Genomic DNA, 20,321 nt, shown 5'->3' with positions numbered 1-20,321 from the left:
CTCCACAGCACCACAAGAGCAAAGAACAGAGCTTGCTGGGCTTGTCAAGTGAGTGCCTTGGGGCCAGTAAAGAATGTGACAAGGAAGCAAAGTCCCAGAACCATCATGAGATGAAGGCTTTCCAAAAATAAGTCACCTGCAGTTTCAGGATAACACAGACAGCTTACCATCATGTAGAGGAATACCATCGGCAACAAATTGCCAAGTTTTCTCCGGAACTCTGGGCAGTGGGCCAACACCCAACAGCCCATAGCTGGACCATATTCATCCATCAGTCAAGGTAAATTATTTCTCTTTTGAGAAGGGGAATCAGGACTAAACCCAAGGTCAAACACATGATGGAGGAAAGGTGATGCAAGCCAGATGGGTGGTGATCTGCGTCTCTCTTGTTCTCTCTCTTACATCAATACACACACATTCACACACACATGCCTCCATCATACCTTGAGAAAGGCTTTTCCCTAGCAAATCTGCATACAACACACAACCTGTGCTGGAATAAGGAGTTATTATGTGAAAGGAAGTGTCAGCGGGTGTCAATATCCAGGTAAAGACAACAAGGATGATGACTTTGCGGCTTGTTCCAGGACAGGCAGTGCAACACAATAACATGCCAACTAAATTAATAAAATTAAAGAAAAGTGAAAAGTGAAAAGCAAGAAAAGTAGAGGGAAAAAAATTAAGAATAAGATGATATAAGGATTATGCAGAGGACTCCACCATTATCACCAAATAATTTTTTAGAAAGTCATTAGGCTCATTCACTGGCCACATATTTCACTCTGAGCTTTGGGGTAGCCAGTGCCAAGAGGAAATAATGACTGATTACACAATCCACAGTATCTATGAGATGATAATATACATACTAAAACTAGTAACAGGGGTTTCCATTTACTAATGAAGAAGGGCATGGTAATCCATTCCAGTATTCTTGCCTGGAGAATTCCACGGATAGTTGAGCCTGGTGGGCTACAGTCTGTGGGGTAGCAAAGAGTCGGACACAACTGAGCGACTAACACTTTTACTTTCTCACTTTCACAATTTCTAAGGACTTGTTTAATGCTCACACCAACCCAATAACATAGGTACCATGATCCCCATTTTACAACTACAGAAAATGAGGCACAGAAGGGTTGAAAGCTTGCACACAAGGTTCCAAAGGTGGCATCCTGTCTTGAAAACCCACATTCTTAACACTGTGTGACAGTATTTTCCAAACTAAAGACTGGAAAGAAACACAACTCCTAATCCTAAATCCAGAGGGAGGGACCTCTCTTCCCAGGGCACTAGGATGAAGCAATCAACATGCATTAATGAATACAGTTCTCAGCAGCAACCACTGCAGTGGAGCAACCGGTTCTAGGGTCCATTCAGTAACATGTCAGGACAGCATGTCATCCAACTTCAATTAGGTAAACTTGGTTAAGTGGGAGCTCAGAGCATTCTCTGATAAAACTGTAACCTCCCGCAAAATGGTCTTTATGAACATTTTTTCTCTCAAAAAAGTCTTAGTGGGCTGCCATGAATTTATATATTTACTCCTCAACTAAAACCTGAAGCTTAGCACGATAGGTTCTAGAAATCAGATGGAACCATGGGTTTTTTTGTTGTTGTTGTTTTATAAAAACTGCAGAGTTTAAAAGAAACAGGTGTCCAGAAGCCTAGGAATTCTTCTCGAAAGTTATTTTATTTTTATTATTTTGGCCATGCTGCCCCAGCTTGTGGGATCTTTTTGTTCCCCAACCAGGGCTTGAACCCATGTCCTTGGCAGTGAAAACGCAGAGTCCTAACTAATGGACCACCAGGGAATCCCCTCAAAAAGCATTTTGATCATTATAACTCTTAGTCATCTTGATATCCCTTAGAGCTAGTACATGGTAAAGCGAAAGTAGTGAAAGTCATATTCACTCAGTCGTGTCCAACTCTTTGCGACCCCAAGGACTGTAGTCTACCGGGGTCCTCTGTCCATGGGATTTCCCAGGCAAGAATACTGGAGTAGGTTGCCATTTCCTTCTCCAGGCGATCTTCCCAACCCAGGGATTGAACCTGGGTCTCCCGCATTGCAGGCAGATTCTTTACTGTCTGAGTCACCAGAAGGCTGGTCTGTACATGGTAGGCACCCAATAAATGCTTTTTCAGAAATACAGGTGATGAATTTCCCAAAGCTCTGTGCAGAATCTGGCCACAATAATTTTGCCTAAATTTTTTTCTAACTGTAATATCCACTTAAACAATGAAAACAATCTCAATTGTTTTCAAAAACACCCAGCCCTGTCCTGATGTATTCCAAGATAGATCAGCTCCAAATGTGACAAAATCACTGAACATGTTCGTTTTTTTTATTATGGCTGAAAACTATAAGCCAGCTAAATGTTAATGAAGTCTCCTCAAATTATGGTTTTTGCTTTTAGAAAAGTTGAAGTCTCTTTTTTTCTTTCTGGCAATAATTAAGATAGTAAAACTAGTTGTCTATAAAGGTTATTCATGATTTATCAAAATAAAATATTATCATTTGCATATTGAAGGGAATTTATCTTTCTTCTTTTTTAGGAATTTTCTGCTGTTGTTTAGTCACTTAGTTACGACCGACTCTTTGTGACCCTGTGGACTATAGCCCACCAGGCTCCTCTGTCCATGGGATTTCCCAGGCAAGAATACTGGAATGGGTTGCCATTTCCTTCCCAACCTAGGGATCAAACCCACGTCTCCTGGCAGGCAGATTCTTCACCACTGAGCCACCAGGGAACAGCAGAGAATTATTCAGTAGGACCAAGAGTAGTATGCCATCATTAAGACACAGGTTATAAAAGAGTGGATGGTCCACTTTTTCCCCAAAGGAAACTTAAAAATTCTTTAATAAGATCACTCTGTATCCTACTAAAGCTCCAGAACCAGAGAGAAGACAAAGGAAATCAAACCGTCAGGGATCAGAACCCACCCTCTGGAGCAGTATCTAAATATTCTTTGATTGTGACCCATAGTCATGACACCGTAACCTATCACATGTATATGCACACTTCATAAACCACATTTATCTCTACTGAGATACACTGGCCTTTTTCATTTCTGTTCTATCTGATTTTGTAAAGGGTGGTGTCTGGGTTTAGAAAACTGATTCTATGATCCTTCAAAAGGTGCTCCTGTAGCCTTTAAGGTGTGGGGGTAAAAACCATTACCTGGGACCCTTTGTTTAGCTGGAAATTACTACTCAACACTATGATGTGAGTGCCCTGTGATCTGCAAAGACCCCAATTTCCTGAACATCCATCACATGCTAGCCAGATTCTGCTTCAGAAAACAGACGGTCATTATTTCATCTAATCCTCACAACCAGTATAAGACTATACTCTCAATGCATGTGTGGGTGCTAAATCGCTTCAGTAGTATCCAACTCTTTGAGACTGCATGGACTGTAGCCTGCCAGGCTCCTCTGTCCATAGGATTCTCCAGGCAAGAATACTGGAATATTTCCTCCACCAGGGGATCTTCCTGACCCAGGGATCAAACTCATTTCTCTTACATCTCCTGCATTGGCAGGCAGGTTCTTCACCACTTGCACCATCTGGAAAGCCCATAGTTTCAATTTGTCTGATCAAAGAACTCATCACATAACACCACGCAAATGTCTGTCTCACAAAGCCTAAAGGCAAGCATCAATATCCTTTTTGCCAGGTATCAATGTATTACCTCTCAGCCCTAAATTCACTTTTCATCACTTGCTCTGCGAAAATGAATGGAGACCCTCTGACTACATACCCTGTTTCACTTGGTAAGACTTTAAGCTTGGCCAGCAGAAGGTCCTGGAGAGGCAGGGCAGGGGGAAAGATGGGGCTTGCAGAGCTCCCAGAAGGCTCCCAGCACACACGGCTTCAGGAGTCCCAGATCCACAAGGTCAGGGTTACCTGGCTTCTCCAGCGTGTGGTGGCCAATAGGGTCCAGCAGACAGCACTCACCCCTGCACCCCTCGGTGGCTCACCTCCCCCAGATTCCATGGGTGTGGCCCCACAGGGACTTCCCTGCTATCCACCAGGTCCTGGATCTCAGCTCTGGGGGGAAACTCTCCTTGGACTTCATTTCTGCCCAGAAATAGTAGCTGCCTCACATACCTGCTGTTACTTTTCTACTTCTGAGAACACTCTACCTATTTGTCAACCTCTCCATTCTAATCTGTTGTTATATTCTTTATGGATACATCCCTATATTTACAAACGGCAGTTTGACATGGCCAAACATCTCACCCACATCACATACAGCTTGGTTCAGGGCCAGTAGTCCAGGCCAGATCTGCATCCAGAGTTCACACTCCTTCAAGTCTACACATCTTCACACTTCAGGCTCCTCTGGTGGTGCAGACAGTAATGAATCTGCCTGCAACGCAGGAGATCCAGGTTCAGTCCCTGAGTCTGGAAGATCCCTGGAGAAGGGAATGGCAACCCACTCCATTATTCTTGCCTGGGAAATTCCATGGACAGAGGAGCCTAGTGGGCCACAGTTCAGAGGATTGCAAAGAGTAGGACAGGACTGAGAGAATAACACTTCATCCTCACCCTTAACCTGCCTCCATAAAGTAAGCAAATAACAACCAGAAATATTTATGTAATGACTGTTACATGAATTGCATTGTAAATAAGCTCCTGAAAGTACCGTTTCTAAGGAGCTAATGGAGGACAACCAAATGTTAATTTCACCCTCCTCCTAAGATACACATACATTTTCAACTGTTCTGACTTTAACAGGTTAAACTGACATATACTCTGACAATCATTCTCCTTGTTATAATTACAGTCCTTTTAAAGTCATTTTGTAAAAAGACTGTAATACTCCTCAAGGAGATTTCTGGAACATTTTTCTCATTTGTTCTAAATACAGAATGACCCCATTTAAGGCAGCCTTTATCAAATGCATAAAGTATTAAATGGGACTCTCTACAGAGAGGGCAAATCAAAAACTGGTACTAAGTGAATTAATGTTATATGTTCTATTTTCCTAAAATACATGTAATCTCAGGTGGTCCTTTCCATTTATTTCAAATTTAGAGCTGTGAGATAAACGGCTGTAAACTACATTTTCAAAGGATAAATAGAAGTGAGCTATAATATACATAATTGTTTTAAGAGTGGGGAAAAAAAACCTGCACCAATATAGCTAAGCCACTACTTTCCTCTTCTAAATCAATCCCAGTGACTTCTGCATTTAATTGCCTGCCAACAATGAAAGTATATAATGCCTCTTAAACTCTGAATGCCCCACTGATGGTTAGTGAATCAGACAGTAAGCATTACAGAATGTACTTCTACATAATTTAATCTAGCAAGCAGCTTTTACACATTGCACAGACATTTAAATGGCTGATGCCACACTCTATCGTAAGTGCTATCTGCCAATGGATGTACTTTATATAGTTCAAAGAAAATGAGTTGTTTTGTTCTTGAAGTTTCTATAGCTTACCACATCGCATTCTTCATTTCATATCAATCTATTGGTTCCTTAGTTTTTAAAAAGAACTGATTGTAACAAACAACCATGTATTTTTCCTATTCATCTCAAAATCTGTTTTTTTAAATGGATTAATAGTGTTATTTCCATTCTAAAATATTGTACAGATGCAGCCCCATCATTAGTGACCCGACTGTCTTGGTTTTCCATGTACAGATAAGTAGCTCAGAGAGGATTTAATTAAATCACTCATACGAGTTATCTGCAAATTCAAATCTCCCTGAATATCACACTGGTGCTTCTATCCTCCACACCGATATTGAAAAATACAGTGTGAAAAGCAGCTGTTTGCCTCTACCAAAGCAACAGGAGTAGGAAAAGAAAACTAAATGATGCAGTATCTGCAAGAACTGGCCAGGGCAGATTGAAAAATCCAGATCAGTAGTTGTCACCTCATCTCTGGAACGACCTGTGTCCTGAGTCCCAGGTGGGGGACTGAGCTTCTCACAGTAGTTCCCTCTACTTAGAAATACCAGGCCCCACCCTCGACCTACAGAATCAGAAACTCAGGTGGGGCCAGAACCAGCACTGTGCTTTAGCAAGCCAGTAGTTGTTCAGTTGCCAAGTCGTGTCTGACTCTTAGTAACCCCATGCACTGCAGCACGCCAGGCTCCCCTGTCCTCCACTATCTCCTGGAGTTTGCTCGAATGCATGTCTGTTGAGTCGGTGACGCTATCTAACCATCTCATCCTCTGCCTGACCCCTAGATAATTCTGATGCACACTTAGGTTTGATAACCATTGTTCTAGTCTGACCTATTTAACCAGAATGTTCAGGAATCTGTGTTCTTAGGAAAAAAGGTCTCAGAACAAACTAATCTTTGACCCACTTTGGAAAAGTGCTCTAGATCAGTAGTTTCAAACAGTTTTAGGAAGGTAAAGATAACTTCAGTTTTTTAAAAAGCCACAACCTTTTATCCAGTCATAAATAAGAATGAAATAATGCCATTTGCAGCAATATGGATGGCCCTAGTGATTGTCATAGCGAGACAGAGAAAGTGATATATGTTATCACATATATGTGGAATCCAAAAAAGAAATACAAATGAACTTATTTACAAAACAGAAATAGACTCACAGACATAGAAAACAAACTTACTGTTACCAAAGGGGAAAGAAAGAGGGGAGGGATAAATTAGGAGTTTGGGATTAACGTATACACACTATTATATATAAAATAGATAAACAACAAGGACCTACTAGATAGCACAGGAACCTACTGTATAGCATCTTCCCTATAGCACAGGGAACTGTACTCAATATCTTGTATTAACCTATAATGGAAAAGAATCTGAAAAAGAATACATATAATATAAATATATGTATTATATAACTGAATCACTTTGCTGTACACATGAAACACAACATTATAACTTAACTATGCTTCATTTTAAAAAGCTAAATAGACATTCTGAACATTAAGATTTTAAAAACATAAATATAAAAGGTAAAACCATCTCATTTTATTTATAAATTATATCATGTAGTACTCCACATATTCAGATTATTAGACACACATATAATTGACCTTTTAAAGTACAAACTACAAAATAAATTTAATTGAAGTTCAATTATTTTCTTCCATACATCAACAGATAATGTATTATATGCCTCAAAGGGCGTGGAGAAATCCTTTCAGAGATCACTGCTCTAAATAAGTCTTTTTAAGTCATAAATGTCTCTCAGGTGAATAAGGGCAACAGAATAATACTGCTTGATCAAAGTGCTGAATTCTATTTTCTAATTTCATGCTAAGAAACTCTCAATCTGTAATTTTTCTCCTAAGTGGAACTATTCAACAAGAAGAGATACCCTAGGTGGAAAACGATCCTGGGTGTTGGTCAGAGAGACCCAGGAAATTAATAAAGGATAGAATTTAATTTTATGCCTTGTAATGCTCCTGCCGGTTTAGTATGATTTACAAATCCATCTCTTGATGATTTTATTAGCATAAAATCATTATCTGGGACAGCTGATAAAATAAACTCCAGAACTCACCCACATGCAGTACAGCCAAGCTGTATTATCCAGCTGATACCAGCCAGCCAATGGTTTATTTTCACCAATTAACCCAAACTCAACTAAATATATTTCCCTCCATGAACATTTTTTTCTACACATCCCATTTGTTGGGTAGTATCAAATCATGAATAAGGAAAAAGTCAATACAATTTCCTCTATCCTCTTGGTAAAATGTTTATCCCAATTTCCTGTCATTAGGAGTACTTATTCTACAACAAAAACTGGGAACTTGTAAAGCTCACTCAACTCAATTGGAAACTGAGACCTGCATTCATGAAGTCCTGGATCTGTCAGCTACCTCTTCTATCTTTGGATATGTCACAGATTGTGTGTAAAAAGGAGATACGCACAACATAGGTACAATTAGCATGCACGGTTTCAACCATGAAAACAGAGAGAAGTCTTCCTTCAGCCCAGGAGCCTCAAAAGCAGGTGCCTCAGTGGGTGAACATCAGTCATTGTTCCTTCATCTTGCACGCCTCCTAAGTGCATGCATCTCACTAGGCTCAGCATCACCCTCATGTTTAAAGATGTGCAGCCTTTGAGACACAGGATGCTGGTCCTCCACCCAGAAGTTCCTGAAGGATGTCCAGAGGGCAATTCTGCCCCTGAGCACATCCCTGAGGATTTATTTATGCCTACAGAAGACATGACACTTTCATAATGTTTATTATCCATCCCCCCGGGAGAGGGTGGACTTGGTGGCAGATGAGAAAGTGCACTCACTGTTAGGACAAGATGATGAACATCAAAGGGGACCATGGCCCTGCGTGGGCACGGGATCTGAAACAGGAAATGAAAGTGCCAGGCAGTTTTGTGTGGATGCTGCCAACGCTGGCTGATGGACCACAAGCCAGAGGCTCAAGCCAAAACCCTGTGAGTCAACCACAAGTCCTCCCAACACCTTCCCTTCCAAACAATTTCCTGAAACTTTCTCCTATGCAACTCCCATCCCCTGCACACTACACCTGGAGTATCAGCTCACATTCCCACTAAACTTGGCCCACCCTCTTGTGTCTGGACTCTGCCCTCTCCGGTTTACCCCACACACAGCCAACAAGCTGGCCTTTCATAAAACACACGGCTAAAAACGGCTGTTCAAACTCTCTGTTCAAATGACTCCAGGGCAGCTCCCTGTGCATGGGATAATGTGCGAATGTTATCACGTGACCAAGGAGGTTTTCCAGACTTGACCCCCATCTACCTATTTATCTTCATTTCCTGCCACCACTTCCCTTCCAGAGTTGTTGTTTGTTATTCAGTCACTCAGTCGTGTCTGGCTCTTTTTGACCCCATGGACTGCAGCATACCAGGCTTCCCTGTCCTTCACCATCTACTGGAGTTTGCTCAAACTCACATCCATTCAGTAGGTGATGCCATCCAACCATCTCATCCTCCTTCATCTCCTTCTCCTCCTACCCTCAATCTTTCCCAACATCAGGGTCTTTTCCAGTGAGTCGGCTCTTATAATCCTGCAATTCCTGACTGTCTGCAGACCCACCTAAGCAATGCTGCTGCCCATGTGTCCCACGTTAGTCCCTGCATCCCCAGCCCAGAGTCTGATGCCAGACTCCATTCATGGCTGTTCAAATCCTAGCACACAGGCCACCTCTCCTAGGGGCCTGTTTCACAGATAAAATCAATCACTGCTTCCTGGGTACCATCACTGTGAGATACACAGGTCACAGGTCATACTGCCCACAGGCCAAAATGACTGTGGCCTCTGTGTCTTCTCTGCTGCACTGTGAGCTTCTATGGGCCTGGGAATCTCTCGTCACCTCTGCATTCCCAGTCCTACAAAGATGCCTGCTACTCCTTATGGACCTGACGGGTTCAACGGAATCTCATTTTTGTAACAAGAGCAAGATGGAAAGCTGTTTACTTTTCTATCTTCATCAGAAACATTGAAAAAGAAATGCTTAAAAAAAACTTTATTGGAGTATAGGTGCTTTGGGGCTTCCCTGGTGGCTCAGTGGTAAAGAACACACCTGCCAATTCAGGAAACAGGGGGTTCAAACCCTGGGTCAGGAAGCTCTCCGGGAAGGAAATGGCAACCCACTCCAGTGTTCTTGCCTGGAAAATCTCATGGACAGAGGAGTCAGGTGGGCTACAGTCCATGAGGTTGCAAAGAATCAGACATGACAGCAACTGGACACACATAGGTGCTTTACAATGCTGTGTTAGTTTCTGCGGTACAGCAATGTGGATCATTTATACATATACATATATCATCTCTTTTTAAAATTTCCTTCCCATTTAGGTCACCAAAGAGCCCTGAGTAGAGGTGTCTGTGCTATGCAGTAGGTTCTCATCAGTTATCTAGTTTATACATAGTGTCAATAGTGTGTATATGTCAATCCCAAACTCCCAATCCATCCCACCTCACCTTCTCCCTTTGGTATCCATACATTTGTTCTCTACATCTATGACTCTATGTACAATGGAATATTACTCTGATATCAAAAAGAATGGAATAGTGCCATTTGCAGAGACATGGAGAGAGATCGTCATAAAAAATTAAGTAAGTCATAAAAAGCGAAGTAAATCATAAAAAGATAAGTGTCATATAATACTTCTTATCTGTGGAATCTAGAAAAATGGTACAGGTGAACTTATTTGCAAAGCAGAAAAACATATACAGATGGACTCTACACTCTAAGTACTATGGCTGCACCAAGGGAAGAAGAAATGCTGATTCTGGAAGCTCCCACCTCTCTGATCTGAGTCCTGGGATCTCTTTTCTCATCTCACTCTGTGCTGGGTCTCATGTCGGACTCTGTGTGGAGAAGCAATGAAGGCTACAGGGAAGATGTGGATGATGGTAAAGGTGCCCCGATCCTCCAGGGAGGTCACTGGGGGAACAGAAAGCAGTTACAAAGGAGAAAGATGAATACTGCTACAGGAGCCAAGAGAAAGAACCAAAAATTCATCCTGAAGACACCCTGTCCTCAAACGCGCCAGAGAAAAAGAAAACTGGAGTCCTCGACAAAAGGCAAGAAGCTGAGCTATCCAGGACCTGTTATTCTAAGAATCTGCATAATTAGGCTGTTTTTTGGCAGACCTCAGCATAAGTCAACAAAAAAAGCCAAGGGATTTTCTGGGTATTGTACTGGAACTCTGGTTTAATGCTTCAATCGCTCGTGTTTGATTTTTATGTCCCAAACATAAAAAGAATGTTAATGATTACATGTTCTATATCTTTCAAATTTATGAAACATAAAAGTGGTGAATACTTATTCAACATCAAACTTCAATTCTCAGACCATAAAGAGTGTACACTTTGAAGAAAACTAATTCATCATATAATGTTTTAAATTGGGAAGATGCAAAACTCCATGCAAAATTCTCGAAGAACGAGATGTACAGAGCCCAGAAAGCACCGTGAAGCAGCTTTCTGCCCGGTCATTCTACATGACCAATTAGTTGCTAAAAACAGGGAACCAAGCACATTAACCCTTTTCAAGGTCAACACAGCTGGAGTGTCTTTCTTTTTAAACTGTTTCCTCAATATTCGATGTATTCTTTCCATAGGTACTATTTGGCCACAGACTAAAGCAAAAAGGTGGTCTAAAGGGGTAGCCCTGGACCAGGAGGCAGGGGGTCTGGTAGGTCCCAGTTCCATGCGTGTCTATGTGGTTTCAGGAAAACTGCCAGCTGGCAGTGTGGAGATATGAGGCAAAGAATGTACATTTGCTGCCAGAAAGACCTAAGGTGTGTTCCCACTCTGTCAACTTAGGAGCTTTTCTCATCTATTCAGCTGTACTCAACTACCTTCTAGCACATTATAAGGATTAAACAACTTTGTATATAAGTGCATGTTTATATACATACACATACATATTATGCTATCTACCTATCTATCCAGTTGCCTACCTTCCTATCAGGTAAACAAGTCAATGTCGGCTCCCTTTCTCTAGCATCCTAATCTATATAACATGGCTTGGAGGAACTAGACTGCTGGTTTCTCCACTGTGATCCTCAGAAACCTTAGGTTGTGAAGGTTCTTCCAGACCCACTCCAGGTCTTTCTAAAACCCTGACTCAACCTGCTATGTTCAACTTTCATTTATTTTAAATGTTGGGGTTCCAACAAAAAGACTTGTACGATCAAAAACTATTTAACAGTGTTTAACAAATCCAGGTCAAAGTGATCCCTAAGATAACACAGTGGAGCCTTGAACAACACAGGTTTGAACTGTGTTGGTCCACTTCTACCCGGATTTTTTTCCAGTAGTAAATACTACAATTTCCCCAGTGGCTCAGGGGTAAAGAATCCGCCTGCCAATGCAGGAGATACAGGTTTGATCCCTGGGTGGGTAAGATCCCCTGGAGAAGAAAATGGCAACCCACTCCAGTATTCTTGCCTGGAGAATCCCATGGACAGTGGAACCTGGTGGGCTACAGTCCATGGGGTCACAAAGAGTTGGACACGTCTTAGCAACTCAACGATGACAGTAATTACTACAGCACTACGTGATCTGGCCTGGCTAGTTGAATCTAGGGGACCAGAGATATAGATGAACCTCATATACAGATGATCCCTGGTTATGGAGGGCCCACCATAAATCATACCTGGATTTCCAAGTGTGTGTAGGGTCATTGCCCCTAACCACCCCCCGGCCAATGTCACTCAAGGGTCAGCTGTATTTCCATTGTAAAAGTATACATTCTATTACTTCTCGCTCTTCTCTTAAATATAATACTTCTTTATCAAGAACACAGTGGAGATTTAAATGTGTTGGTGTATATCCAAGGTGTATGGTTGGTGGGGGGGAGCGGTGATTATAATATAAAATGAAATAAGATAATGTTAAATAATGTAAGTGAAAGGATGGCTGAGGCCAAGGTTAAAGAGAGAAGAGAAAGTTAAGGACAAGGAAATGAGGAGGAAGAAGAAGCCCCACTGATGTGAACGTGTCTGTGAGGGCTGGGAAGAGCAGAGACACAAAATCACAGGGCCAGGCACCCACTATTCTCAACCCTGTGTGGGCTAGGACTGATCTGGGGTGTCGTTCCTATCCAAGCAAGCCCCCCAAAGATTACATCATCTGTGACGAAAGGATCATTTGAGAACAACCAATATAATTTCAGTAGGACTATCAACAGACCCCATCCGCGGCATCTGCAGACTCATGTCTAAAATTATCTGAACCAGTGGATATTCTTCGGTGTAAGAGGCTCAAAATCTAAAACTCAAGCAAACACTAACCTACACATATTCACACAACTGGTTCTCTAATGATACCCTCTCCAAAAAAAATATTTATTGAGACCTATCACGTGCAGCCTAAGCAAAAAATCCACAAGTACAAATAGTAAAATGTGAGATATTTCTTATCTTGATAAAGGTAACATTAGAAATGGAAAATGCTGATGGGGAAATGTTCCAAATAAGAAGGTAGTATCAAGGTCAATGACTCCACAATATGCCTGAGATGAGCCCTATTTGCTTTAGAAATGATTCATTGGTATATTTTTAATATAAATGCAGGAGAGTGGAGAATTCTGCTTTTCATGAGACATTTTGCTTTCAATCTGGATGAGTTATCTTAAGAAGCTGTGATCACTGGGATTAGTTAGTGTTGTGTGGAGTTGTTTTTAATAATCTGAGTGTGTAATTTTGCACTTGGTCACACGTGGCCTGGGTTTCTCTTTCTTATGGGATGCTCTTCAGTAAGCTAACTGTTGGCCTTGGCGCTTGGCCATACAGACAATATCTCACATAGTAATGGGTACCCCATTAATGGAGAATAAAACCCTTGTGGATCAATAGAATATTGACTGGGTTTAAGAACGAGTAATCCTTCATGGGACCAGATGTTTGCCTAGAGGAAATGTCACAGGCAGGTTTAATTTCTGTAACGTTTAAGCCAATGATTAAATATGGGACTTCAGGAGCCGAACCTCACTGTCAAGAACAACTGCAGTAACAAGTGGATCCCTCAGCCCCGACCAGCTGGGAAATACATCCCTGATCAGACCTCCCTTCCCCTCAGAGTTAATGCATCCCATTTGTGGCATTTATGTTGCCAAGATCAACCAGATGCCCACTTCCCCTTGGGTTCAGGAAGAAAAGAGGGAGGAGGTACCACTTTTTACCCGTACACCTGACTGACATGAAAGCCATTAGGCTGGGAGTAAAAACCAGGTTGCATCAATATCAATTTTTTCTCCATAAATTTCAGAAATATGCTTATCAAACAAATGTAGACATGACCTTCGCTGCAGGAGAGCAATTTGTGGCACTGTTACTAAAAATTCTCAGTGAAGACCTCCATTCTATGGAACTTTAATACACTGCTAACTTCAAAATTAAAAAATAAAACTCAGGGGAAACCAGACAATTTAATTAGGTCAGGGGAAAAAACTGTCTTTAGGAAAAAAAAACCCTATTATAGATAAATTATGAAATCTCTAGATCCATCATGCCTTGTGTCTCCTTTAAATCCTGAGATATTCACCCAAACATAAATCCTGACTTATTAATACAAAGAAGGTGACAAGACTTTCCTCTCCTCATGTGTTACAGTCAGGTGTCTGTAAAAGTAAACTTCCCCCATATCACAAAATGTTTCTTGGCTTCTCTGATCGCTCAGCGGGTAAAGAATCCACCTGCAATGCAGGAGACACAGGAGATGAGGGTTCGATCCCTGGGTTGGGACGATCCCCTGGAGAAGGGCATGGCAACCCACTCCAGTATTCTTGCCTGGAGAAGCCCATGGACAGAGGAGCCTGGTGGACTACAGTCCATAGGGCTGCAAAGAGTCTGAGCGACTAAGCATATACACCAAAAAAACAAAACGTTATAGCTCTCCCACGTTCTGGCTATAGCACTGTTCTCATTGTTTTACATTATTTTCTTCTAGCTCAGTGATTCTTAAGCTTTATGGAATTTATGGATCCTTTTGAGACTCTGAACAGAGCTATCCATGAGCTGTCTGCCAGGACAAACAGAGGACATGCAAATCTGATCACTCCCTGAGTTTGCAATCCAGCGTTTACTCAAAGGATGGGTCACTGACCCTGAATCAGAATCACCCGGGAGCTTCCTAAAGCACAGACCCCCAGCCCCACCCAGACCTACAGAATCAGAACTTCAGGCAGTGACAACAGGGCCCTGGATTTTCAATCTCTTCCTGGTGATGCCACCACCACAGTCTAAAGGGCAGGAAAGGCCCCCTGCCATGGCCATTTTCCTTGCCTGTCCTGGCATGGCTGGTTCTGAAGTCCATACTCCCCTGGCTTCCACCTGCCGCTCTCCCAAGAAGCCCAGTTCTCACACAACCAAAGGGCATCTCTGCCTGCATTGTCACCTGCTCTGCGCACCAGGTCTGGTACATACGACCACCCCAGCCCCACACTCAGCAGGCTCCTGGACTCGAGTGCACATTCTCAGGGGGCATGTCCTGCCCACCCTCCCAGCAGACTCCTGTCACTCGTCCATGAAGACCCACTGCACCCAGTGTGCCAGTTCTCCCTCTCGCCCACCATTCTTGGCTTGTTAGCTCTTCACTGAATGCCCACAACCCTTCCCTGTAGGAAACTACCTCCCTTTGCACTCTGGACAGCACATACTTGTGTGCTGGTCTCCCTAACCACGTGACAAGCACGTCAACCTCATTACAGAAGCAGGGGCGTGGCACCTGGCTGCCTAGGGTGGCCACCCCTTAACTATCTGTAGTAATACTGAAGGATGGCCAACTGACATTTCTACCCAGGCACATAGATCACTCAAAGTACTATGCAAGGAAGGAAACTGAGGTTGGAGGTTTGCCTGATTTATGAAAGACCCTCCAGTCAGCATCCAGCAACCCCAAATCCATACCAGGATTCTGTGAGCGTGGACACAGACAGGCAAGAATCAGAATCCTGACCCTCAATTTTAATCTTGTTAACAATACAGGACACATATATGACCAATGACAACTCAGCATCATAAAAATGGAGGACCATGGATCACTAAGGTGATGGAGGACCAGAGATCACTATGGTGATGGAGGACCAGAGATCACTATGGTGATGGAGGACCATGGATAACTAAGGTGATGGAGGACCAGGGATCACCAAGGTGAAGGAGGACCATGATCACTCGGAGGTTATTTCATATCAGGAAGGACAAGAGAGAATTTGTAGGAAAAAAACATTTACAATGTGGCTGGGAAGATGGCTCCAGTCTTGAGCAGCAGTTAGAGGACTTGCAGAAAACACAAACCCAGAGAGGGAGGGGCCCAGTGAGAAGGCCTCTTACTAGATGTGCATGGACTCAAGTTCAGTGCAGCATGAAGAGCATAAAGGAGGACTGAAGCCCAGGCTGCAGAGGCTGAGCAGGGCAGAATAATCCCGGACTGGGGTCCTCCCAGGGCAAGAATGGGATGACCACACTGCCACCTTCATGATTCCATGTGGTCGATACAACCACCAGGTGACTAAGAAGGGAAAAACTGTTATTCCATTTCACAGACAAGGGAGGAGGTGGGCCACTGCTCTGACAGAGGCAAAGGTGATGACAGCAAAGGTGAACAGGACCCTTCATTTCCCAACTCCTCAAGGCAGGTGTCCTTAAGGTATAATTGTAACACATGATTATAGCATGACCGTTACATAGATATACTTTCCATTTACACTATTTAAGTTAACTGCATCTTTACTAAAATGGACACGTTAGATGTCAGTCTTGGATTTTATCCCCAAAGAGTACTGAAGATCCTTTATAGACTCATTAAATAAATATTTGATGGCAACAGAAACAAGTTAAGTAAAGAAAGACACGGAGAAGTGAGATTTATTTCTACAAACAGACACCAGAGAAAATTCACTCCTAGAATCAACTACCAATAATTCTGTTGAGCAAATCAATCTGTGACAAACGGAAGTGTGTTAAGCAAGAGTGCTTAGGGGGTAAAAACGTGGTAGCAGGCGTGTTTACAGGAAGACACAAAGATGCATAGAATTAACTGCTTGTTTGCTTTTGCATTTGCATCAGAAATCAGATCTTGCACTGGAAGCAGCCATGAAGACCCTCAAGAAAGCACAGACACAGCGGCAGGGTGCTGAGAGATCAAATCTCCCTTCAAAATTGGAAAGAGATGCTGGGATTTGAGAAAGGAAATTAACATAGGAGCGTGAAAGAGTAGCTACTGTTCCACCAGGAGGAAGAAAATGATGACGTTTGGCCAAAAAAGGACAAGAAAATATGGCAGTCTGATAGCGACAGAGGAAATGAAGGCAGATCTTACAAAGAACCCAAAATGGAACAATTTGTGCAAGTGAAACTCTAAAGAGAGCCATGTTTGTGTTGAAACAGGTATGACCAGAATATCTCAAAACTCCTATTCTTCAAATTCTTACCTTAGCCTTCCACATAGAAAAGGGCAGATAATTGCAAAGGGACTGCAAAATTTTGCAAAATTGTGGAAGAGCACAAAGATAACTAATTGCATCCTATCATTTGGTAAGGCAGGATTTTCTACATTATAAAAGGGTTGGTCAAAAACTGGGCCACCAATATTTAAGAAAAACAGATGGGGATAGAGTAGAGTGTTTTCACCTTATTTTGTTTTGAATCAATTTAAAAACCAAATGATACATATGGCACCAAATTCTTGCACTGTCTTCAAATCCTGCATCAGCTCTGGACACAGTTCTCTGACTCTGACATGTGGGCCCCTCTCTCGAGAGCAGTAAGAACACCTCTATCCACACTCTGAAAGGTATGTGTGGATGCTCAGTTCCTCAGCCGTGTCCAACTCTGTGAGCCCATGGACTGTAGTCCGCCAGGCTCTTCTATCCATGGGATTTTCCAGGCAAGAATACTGAGGTGGGTTGCCATTTCCTTCAGGAGATCTTCCTGACCCAGGGATGGAACCTATGTCTCCTATATTGCAGGTGGATTCTTTACCATGGAGACACCTGGAAGCCCTACTCTGAAAGGACGTGTTGCCACTTCATTCTTCTTCTCATTTCTGGTCCTTCTCACGATAGGGAAAAAAATACAACATGCTGATTGACAAGATCATAATATCTACCTCCTCCAAGGACCTTCGAGCTGAAAAACCAAGTTTGTCTTCTTCTTTGTTAAGTCCTCTAAATCAGCTCTAAATTTCCCTTCTCACCTCTCATGGGCCTACCATGACTATCTGGATGTTCTCCTTGTTTCCCAGGCCAATGTCTGATTTGTCTGTTTTTTCACTGACAGTACTACCCCTTGCTGTAGGAGAGGGCATGTCCTCCACTGCAACCAATGGTTTGACTTGTCTACCATCTTCAAACTCTTGATTCTAAATAGCACAAGGCACACCCTGGTAAATTTAAATGAAGAGCAATTCATGAGGAAGGTAACTAAGACCTGCTAGCTGGGAGAGCCAGGCTCTGATAGTGACCTAGAGAGGCGACACAGACGGGATCAGACCCCAGGGGCAGTTGGCCGAGGACCACTGGACTCTCACGCCCTCTGCCCTCTGCCCAAGCCACACAGGGAATCATCTCTAACTCACCCCCCTGGCCATTCCGTTCAGGTTCACATTTCCTGTGATAAGCTTCCAGCTGCCTACATGTCATCATGTCCACATTCAGCTGCCAGGAGAAGACAGAGGCCCTCTTCCCCATCCCAGCGAGGGGAGTGTGCCTCCTTCTTGCTCTGAGATCCCCCCGAACCATCGGTGTCCACTCCTGCTGCTTATTTCTCCAGAGAACAAACTGGAAAGAATAAAGCAGCACTGAAGCAAAGAGGCTGTCCATCACAGGCCGTGCAACTCCCCAACCAACCGAAGGACATGTTGCCTCGTTTTCAAGTGGCACAGCTGCCTAATGGTTACTCCAGGTGGTGTGGACAGCAGCCTGGCATCTCAGGACTTCAAGGAAAGGAAGCCAAGGGAGGAACCAGAGTATAGTCTATGCTGAGTGATATGAGTGTCTATTTGTTCACTACTTACACTCTTTGTGACCCCCATGGATTGTAGCCCACCAGGCTCCTCTGCCCATGGAATTCTCCAGGCAGAAATACTAGAGTGGGTTGTCACTCCCTTCCCCAGGTGATCTTCCCAACCCAGGGATCGAACCCAGGTCTCCTGCACTGCAGGCGGATTCTTCCACCTGACCCACCAAGGAAGCCCACAATTTACATAGTCTCATTCAAATATTCACTTGGACTGTGTGTCTGTATTTGTTCTAGATTCAACCACCCAGAAGATGACAACCACCATATTCTATGAAACTCTGCCTACAAATAGCACACAGGAAATGGGGATGAATGGCATAGGGTCTCTTTAAAATACTTCATGCAAGACTCTGCACAGTGTTAGACACAGAAAGATCCTTAGTAGTCATTCATTGCTGACAAAACTACCTACTGCTGCTGCTAAGTCACTTTAGTCATGTCTGACTCCGTGCGACCCCATGGACTGCAGCCTACCAGGCTCCTCCATCCGTGGGATTTTCCAGGCAAGAGTACTGGAGTGGGTTGCCATTGCCTTCTCCAAACTACCTACTATAAGATGAAAAAATGTAAAGAAGAAACAGAAAACCAAAACATAACTGTACAACCCTGGTTAAGATTTTAAATGTCCACTAATCAATATTCAACATGATGTTCTTAGGCATTTTCACATACTTGAAATATAAGCTTGTCATTTTGGAAAATAAAAAAGAATAAAAAGGAATACTGCACCATTAAAGACGTACTGGGCAGACTTACAGCTCATGCGTGAACAGTTTTGTTAGCTGTGCTGAAATGAAATAGGAGGAGATGGGCCAAAGAGAAGAAAAGGAAAAAAAAAAAATGAGTGCAGCCAAAAATCCAACAGTGCAACGGGTCCCAAAATGAAACAGTATGCATACAGCCAAAAAGAAAATAGATTTATAAATTAAGCCAACAGAAAATGGTGTGATTCAACCAAAAACATGAGTGCATAAAGCCAAAACAAAATTATGTGAACGGTGTTTAAAAAAAAAAATGGCAATTTAAAGAGGAGCAAATTTAGCCATTTGAAATGTCCTAAAGGTTGGGCAACAAAGCTGGTGTGCAGTCGAATATGAAGTAACTCCCTCTGCGGATTTAAACCCTGGTTAGATTACACACAGGGGATGAGAAGGGAATTTGACACCACTGAACCCCTGCTATGTGGCTTTGACTTTGACACACCTCACTGAACACTCACGCTCAACGACCCTCCCATAAGGAAGGACGGTGCTCCTTCAACTGAGGAGCAAAGGAAAGCTGGCAGAGGTAAGTTCTCAAGATGTATAAGCAAGTCAGTAACAGGAACTAGCCGTCAAATCAACATGTGTCTTTTTTCAAAACTTACCCACCCAGTTTTTTATATCTTTTCATGAGTGTTGGATGGATACAGAGATTACTGGCTACCTCTCCAACGATGTTCTACAAAATCACTGATTTCCAAACACGTTTAATCATATTTATACGCGTAGAAAAAGAGCTGTGCTCAGATGCTTAGTGGAGTTCGATCTGTGTGATCCCATGGACTGTAGGCCCAGAAAAAGGAGCTGTATTCTATGCCAAACCAGCTTCAATTCTCTACTAAACCAAAGATAAAGAGGTATTAAAAAATTAAGAATACTGACAAAAAATTAACAAGAAAGATTTGAAGCCAAGAGTATTATCTAAGTAACTGATAAAGTTAGCAAGATAACTTTCTGCCAAGTGGTCACAGCTAAGAGGTCAAAGGACATCTGAGCTGAGTAGGTAGTTTTCTCTGAGGATTATTTTCTGAGGCTCACACATTCATGTCCAACCTTAATAAACCCTAAAAATAACCATTATTGTCAGATGGTGGTTGTGAAAAAGAAC

The 20,321-nt window shown here is 42.6% G+C and overlaps 1 protein-coding gene and 1 long non-coding RNA gene across 12 annotated transcripts in view; both read right to left on the bottom strand.

The window, feature by feature from the left end:
• The window catches only part of PTPRM (protein tyrosine phosphatase receptor type M), a 649,319-nt gene that overhangs the window by 492,792 nt on the left and 136,206 nt on the right, over positions 1-20,321 (bottom strand). The window lies entirely within an intron of this gene.
• LOC145534332 (uncharacterized) lies at positions 1,685-4,242 on the bottom strand. The gene is made up of 2 exons (XR_014074473.1): positions 3,461-4,242; positions 1,685-2,657 (listed from the first exon to the last, which is right to left on the bottom strand). It is a non-coding gene; the product is annotated as an uncharacterized LOC145534332 (long non-coding RNA).

This window comes from Giraffa tippelskirchi, chromosome 14 (assembly GCF_054371585.1).
Source record: "Giraffa tippelskirchi isolate mGirTip1 chromosome 14, T2T-mGirTip1v1.2.pri, whole genome shotgun sequence".
Lineage (NCBI taxonomy): Eukaryota > Metazoa > Chordata > Mammalia > Artiodactyla > Giraffidae > Giraffa > Giraffa tippelskirchi.
Note: the sequence above shows the minus strand (reverse complement) of the source record. Positions and strands in the feature narration are given on the sequence as shown.